This window comes from Gracilinanus agilis, chromosome 1, assembly GCF_016433145.1.
Source record: "Gracilinanus agilis isolate LMUSP501 chromosome 1, AgileGrace, whole genome shotgun sequence".
NCBI lineage: Eukaryota > Metazoa > Chordata > Mammalia > Didelphimorphia > Didelphidae > Gracilinanus > Gracilinanus agilis.
The window spans coordinates 718,093,039-718,100,401 of NC_058130.1; the positions used below are offsets into that span (position 1 = coordinate 718,093,039).

The following is a 7,363-nucleotide window of genomic DNA, read 5'->3' on the forward strand; positions in this document are numbered from 1 at the left end:
CTCATTTAAATCCAGGAGTGAGTCAAGACATCACTCTCAGTATGTTATTGGTCTTCTTCAAAAACCAAAGGACCACCAACAACCACTCCATTATCCACAATACTATTCGATCTCTTATATCCACTGGGAGAAATTGGTTTTATTTTTCCTTAATTATCTCTATTTGACTCCTTTCAACGCAAGCATCTATGTGCCTTAAAGAAACAGACTTTCTGGAACTGAAAATACTTGGTTTGTAAAGATACTTCTTGATTCACGCCCTAGAACAGGGGTCAGTAACCTTTTTGGCCGTGAGAGCCATAAATGCCACATTTTTAAAAATGTAATTTCGTGAGAGCTGTACAGTGCTCACAGTGCGGGCTCCTGTAACAGCTCCTGAAAAAAAAAATTGACTTTATGGCTCCTGCAGAAAGAGCCATATCTGGCCCTCAAAAGAACCAGATATGGCTTGAGAGCTATATGTTGCTGACCGCTGCCCTAGAAGTTTGCTTACCTGGCTTACTAGTTCCTACTATTTATGCTCAGTCTTGATGTTTCTAATAGACAGAGTTGATTCCACTAAGTTCATTAGAGAGAGACTGGTTCTTTGGGTAATCCCCTAGAAAAGCCAGTGAGACCTAGTGAGGAACATCTTCAAGCATTCCTACAAATCCACTTGCTCCTATTTTGTCATCCTAGAATAGGAAAAGAAGTCTAGAAAAGTCTCTTATCAAATCCTCTCTCCTGGTCACTTAAGATTTGAATATATCCTATAAAATGTCATTTGATTTTTCACAAAATAAATATCCACATGCTATAGAGAATAGGATTTTCTTTCACTGTAAATGCTTAAGTTAATAAAAACTTCTTCCTTGGGGAACTGTCACCTATATCCACTGAGATAATATATATAAAGCACATTACAAATCTTAAAATGCTATATATTTTTCAGTAAAAAAAAACAAAAACACAACACTATAGCTATGTGAAAAAAGTTCCAAATCACTATTGATTTTTAAAATGCATATTAAAAGAACTCTGAAGTACCACCAATTGGTCAGCATAACATAAAAGAAAATGATAAATGTTGAAAGGGATGTGAGAAAATTGGGACACTAATCAACACTGTTGATTGGGGTAGTGATGTGATAACTATTTTAAAGAGCAATTTGGAGCCAGGGACCTAAAGGGCTATAAAAATTGTACCTGCCCTTTGACCCAACAATATCATAACTAAGTCTGTATCCTAAAGACATCAAAGAAAGGGAGAAAGGACATATTTGTATAAAAATATTTATAGCAGCTCTTTTGTGATGGCAAAAAAATGGGAACCAATGGACAATGGCTGAACAAATTGTGGTATAGGATTGTAGTGGAATACTATTGTGCTATAAGAAGTGACAACAAAGACAATTTCAGAAAAATCTTGACATATATGAACTGATGTAAAATGAAGTGACCAGAACAGAGAAATTTGTGCACAATAAGAGCAATAAAGTATGATGATCAACTGTGAAAAATATAACTATTATCAGCAATGCAAGGATCCAAGACAACTCCAAAAGATTCATGTTGAAAAATTATATACACTGTTATAGGAAGAACTGGTGGAATCTGAATGCAAATGGAAGTATACCATTCTTCACTTTATTTCCTTTATGAGTTTTTTCTTGTATGTTCCACATGCCTTCTTTCACCACATGAGGAAAGTGGAAATAGGTATTATAGATTGTTTGCCTCTCAGGGAGAGGGGAGGAGAGGGAGGAAGAAAATTTGGAACTCAAATTATCAGAAAATAAATATTAGAAATTGTTTCTACAACTAATTGGGAAATACAATAAAGTATTACTGGGAGGGAAAATAAAGTAAATGGAACACTTTTTAAAAATGTTATCTCCTTAATAGCCTAATATTAATTAGCTGTTACCCTCATCTTGGCTTACCTTTCCCTCCATTGTGCCATCCTTTTATGGAAGGTCATCTGAGGAGGACTGGAAAGCCAGGAATCACTCAAGCCTTCAGAAGGGATTGAAGAGTGACAAAATACCTGGACACATGAGCATTTCGATTTGCCACCCCAGAGAAAAAGAGATAGAAATTGAAGTGAAAGGAGAGAGAGAAGAGGCAGCAAAATCATTCTGAGTATTTGGTACACTCTTAGGATGCCTGTACGAAATCCCCAAATATTTCATGTACCAATGGATTCTTCCTTCCTGATTTTCTTACAGTATGAACCAGGGTCCAAAGTCGGTAGACTTCTCCGACGTGTGGAAACAAGGAAAGATGGGCATTCCGGAATGAAACAGGGTTGGGAAAAGGCGGAGAGGAAGGCTGCGAGAAGGAGAAATACCGCCACGCCTCTGACTCAGAAGGGGAAAGGTGGCTTCTGTGGCTTCAGTGAGTGTCAGAAAAAAAGAGAAGTGTGTTCTTTTGTGTGTTCTAGAGAGCTGTGTCCACTGTGCTCAGGCAATCATTTACGTGTTTACCCGTCTTCTGTGGCCAGGTGTCTATTTTCGGCTCTTTAATATGGAAATTGTTAGTGGGTAGTTTAGCAACCAATAGCAGCATCTCAGCACGTCTATTGTCTAAAAGAATGGCGACTTGAAATAAAGAAACTGGATTCAAGCTTACTAAAGTCAATGTTGAAGAAAAACTAAAGGGTTGGCCTGGTAGCGTGCCGTGATCGTATAGTGGTTAGTACTCTTCGTTGTGGCCGCAGCAACCTCGGTTCGAATCCGAGTCACGGCAAAGACCTTTTCTTTCATCCTTCAGATTCTCCGTAGGTTGAGTTAAAGCATGCAGTGCTATTCACGGAGCGTTTTTTTCTTCTTCCTGTCACTCTCCTAGACTTTTTAAGGGATTGCATATTGATGCCGTAATAAACTATAATAATAATAATTATTAAAACATTCATAGAGTGCCTTAAGGTTTGCAAAGCTTTTTACAAATATTTTCCTGAGAAGGGAGATTATAAGAGGATTCGATTTTTTAAAAATAAATTGTATTGATATATTTTATTTTTAAATACATAGTCTAATTTTCCCTGTAACCCTTCTTCTCATGGAGAGCTCTCCCCTATGGTAAATAGTTTTAAATAAAAAAAGGAAAAAGAAAAAGCCAAAAAACTTACAGATTTTTAAAAAATCTTATAAATATGCAATATTCCCCCTATGCAAGGTAGTGTGGAGAGGTGGAATCTCATATTTCTTCTTTGGATCTGTTATAAGCCTTCAGAGAGAGTGAGCTACACTGGTCCTTACCTTTCCTATCTACCTGAAGACCCAGTTCCTAATATAAATAAACTCCTCTAACACCAACTCCCCTTGGATGGTAACAGAGGTATTGAGTTTGGAAGCTAAACAGGAGAGGGAATCCAGGAATAGGTTCTCACGGATGGATGGCTCAGATGGTTCAGGAAGCTCTGTAGATGTATCAGTCAGTCAGCAGGAAACAGGATAACCAGGTACGGGTATGATGGGAAGAAAAATAGCAGAAAGAAAGCCACAGGGGAAAAGCCAATCTCTCTCTAGGTCCACCCCAGGGAGACAAGACTCAGCCTCAAGGCTTCTCTGACTGTTAGTAACAGCACAGTTACCTCTGCAGAAATCCAGAACCTTTTCCTGCCTCTGCATCTTTTTTTCAGATCCTTCTCATATGCTCAAATCCTCTCTTTCCTTTTAACAGTTCCAAGTTTGTTCTTTGAAACCTTGCAACATTTATTTTTGGTTGTGTGGTTGTGCTACTTTTTCTTTGGAAATTGACTCTCTGGTTTGTACCCTCTCATATCCACTTAATGTTTTGAACATTTATCCTAAAATAAGCTATTTTGCTTTTCACAAAATAAACACCAACTGCTCCATAGTGAATAGGATTTTCTAGCATTGCAAATACCTACATTTTTACATGAAAAGTAGCATTGAAACATCTTCAACTGACCATGTGTACTGAGTTTGGAGCAAATAAGATTTGAGTTCAAAGCCTGCTTGTTTCATACATTTACTAGTCATGTGACTGAGCAAGTAATTTCACCTCAACCTCAGTTTCCTCTTCTGCAAAATGGATTGAAGATCTTCTTGTGGGGCATCCCTTTTAAACCTCATTTGGCAATCTCTGAAGCACCTGACTTCACTCATATTCTTTTATGAAGTCTTCATGTTCCCCAAACTAATCTATTACATTCTTGGGTGTCAGTCTCTGTAGTCTCCCTCAAAGGCAGGGGCACATTCTTTTTCTCCAGTTCCATGCTTTCACAAAATGAAATGATATGACTATTTTGGTAAATATGGGTCTCTGTTTTTTACCTCGAGGAGATATGCCTTTAGTTCTGGGTTCTCTGGTTTAAAAAGTCTGAACTAAATGTTCATCTTTTTTTAAAAAAACATCCGTTGGAATTCCAGGATCTTTGTTTTTCATCTGCCTCTGATTAAATTATGAGTTATTAGTATGAATTACTGTTATCTAGCCTTATTTTTAGAATTTTTATTGACGTCTTAATTTTTTAATTCCACATTTTCCCATATAAGTCGTCTCCTGTATTTCTGGAGAAGACATCCCCTCCCACTTCCCAAGCAGTTTCCGTAGTGTAGTGGTTATCACGTTCGCCTAACACGCGAAAGGTCCCCGGTTCGAAACCGGGCGGAAACAGTGAGTTCTTTCTTTTGGCTAAAGTGTCATTCCCAGAACAAACAAGAAGAAGGTCTTTAGTAGCGGTACACAACTGAAAAATCTCCCAATCCAACTAGCATGTGATAACAGCTTAATGTTTCTGTTTCTCTCCCCTTTCCACCTTGGGTCCCTGGAAGAGAGAGATCCCTTTCCTAATCTGAACCAGCACTGGTCGTTCTGCTTTTTCCTCGCTTGAAATGTATTTTTCTTTAATGCACATATCCTTATCCCCATATTACAGATGAATATGAGAAACTAGCACTTAACCCCATAATAGATACATGGGGGAAAAATACTTATGCCCTGCTTTGAACCCAGGTTTACTGATTACAAGTCCTGCTGTTGTTATTATACAATTTGACTCTCAGCAAGATATCGAAGGAAAGACTTCCAGGAAACCACAGTAGAGGAAGGCAGCAAACAATCCAGACCTCAGATAGATACACTCTGGCCCTCAGAGCTCAGCTTTTCTGAGGTGACTAGGCCAGTGGGTTAGGAGGGGTGAGGATGGGGAGCGGGTAGGGGAGAGGAGGTGTACAAGAAAAAGACAATGGCAGCATCGAAAGCAGCAAGGATCTGAGTGCTGAGATTGCCCTGCAAAGGGAGGTTGGTCTCTGACACACGGAGAGAAGCAGCAGCAGCCCCCAACTTTAAGGTTCCGGGAAGATTTCCGCCAGATGGTCAAAAGGAAGTATTTTTCTGCAGCCCAGTTAGTATCAAAAGACTATACCAGAACTATGGAGAAAAAGAGGTAAAGGTGTTGTCTTGGTTCCAAAAGGAACTCTGTTGTAAAGGTCTTTGCTGTCTATGCATTGGAGGGTAATTGATGACAATCTTAGAGGAAAGATGGTTAACTTGAAGTGCATGAATTTTGTCAAAATCTAGTTCTTCTTCCAACTTGGTTTCCGTAGTGTAGTGGTTATCACGTTCGCCTAACACGCGAAAGGTCCCCGGTTCGAAACCGGGCGGAAACATGGTTCATTCCCTTTTGACTAATGTTGTCATGCACTGGGGATTCCTATGGGTAAAAGTCCCAAAGCAAGCGAGAGTCAAAAGAATGTGCGGTAAATGTAAAGGTATGTACGCGTGCATATTGTATATGATGGATCATAGGGAAAGCCAGCACTTATAGTGTGAGAGCTTGCAGATCCCTTTTTAGGGCCATTTATCCACCTTTGGGTGGCAGGTGGTGGAGTGGATGGAGCACTAGGACTGAAGTCAGTAAGACTCATCTTCCTGATTTCAAATTTAGCCTCAAACACTTACTAGTTGTGTGACCCTGGGCAAATCACATTACACTGTTTGCCTCAGTTCCTCATCTGTAAAATAAGTTGGAGAAGGAAATGTAAAATCATTCCAGTATTTGTCAAGAAAACTCAAAATGGGGACACCCACTGAAACAATACAACATTCACCTTTGGTGTCCAACTTTCACCCAACTCTCACCTGTAGCTAGCTGTAACATGCACAGGGGTCACATCCTTGTCAAAACCCTCTCAGCAGATGGACTAAACCAAGTTGAGAGTTACTGACAGATTCAAACCTGTTGATTAATCAGGGGGGATGTCTATCCCAAGCATGGGAAGATTCTCCCCCCCACCCACCCCAGCAAAATGAAAATATGAAAACAATTTGGTATGAAGACAGCTGAAACAGGTGCTATGGAGTGCTTAGAGAATGGACAGGTATCAAAGATGCCTGTATGTATCAAGGTCATCTACTATGACCCCTTACTTTTATGTTACCATTGGACTTGGATGACTGAAAAAGCTGATGTCTTTGGAAACCCTGCCTCACTTAAATCCAGCACAAGGCAAATGATGTCATTTGTTTTTCCAAATTTAAGGACAAACACGGATATATTTACTATATATTCATATTATATATGAAGAACTCACTATATTCAAGATACTACTGTTTGGGCTATAGTCATCAACATTTTAAAATTATTCAATCTTTATCCTCAGAAAGCATTCTTAGATTTTAATTGGGTAGTTGAGAACATGATCATCTAAGTAGAAAACCAGGTGGCAAGCTACACTAAGGCAGGGAAGAAATTCAAAGCTCACTCTTACAATTTAAAGTAATAGAGAATTTTTTTTTTGCTATGGGAAATCAGGAGAACTTTCAGGGAGTAGAAAGCTCCTGAGAATATCCTGCCAGATAGAAAAAGACACTGAAAAGCAGCTCCAGGGATAATCCATCATATTCCTTTAATCTGGATTCACTGCCTTGCAATCCACAGGTTCAGTACAATAACACTGAACTCTCTTCCTGGTCAGCAATTCTTTCTTATCTGTGAATCAACCCAGCAAAGTGTGGAATGCCTCACAATCCCCAGTAATATGGCCTCTGTCGTAGATGATGGATGAACTGTTTGGTCTAAAAAATCTCAACAAGAACATTAAGAAAGTTGGAGAGATGTAGCATCAGCTAAGGGCAAAAAGGCTTTAGAACATGAAATAAGATAATTCTTACTCCTACATTTCAAGGAAGCCAGAATTGTAATTAGAAGTCCTTAAAAAGAGACTTTTTTCCTCAGTCTGGATTATGACCAAGTGCCCAAATTCCTCAAAGTTTGTTAAGTACTCTAGAACAACTGAATGCTGCTAGGATCAGGGTCCCCTAAACTGAGAGAAAGTGGTGGTCAGTGACTATTGCAACCATCAAGTCATGCTGAGAGTCTACATTTCAATGTTATAATCAAAATAATTCCTTG

General features: G+C 39.0%; 2 non-coding genes across 2 annotated transcripts; both read left to right on the forward strand.

Annotated features, from left to right (window-relative positions):
- The first annotated feature begins 4,550 nt into the window (after nt 1-4,550).
- Nucleotides 4,551-4,623, forward strand: TRNAV-AAC. The gene has a single exon. It is a non-coding gene; the product is annotated as a tRNA-Val (tRNA).
- Nucleotides 4,624-5,545: 922 nt separating this feature from the next.
- Nucleotides 5,546-5,618, forward strand: TRNAV-AAC. Its single transcript has one exon. It is a non-coding gene; the product is annotated as a tRNA-Val (tRNA).
- The last annotated feature ends 1,745 nt before the right edge of the window (nt 5,619-7,363 follow it).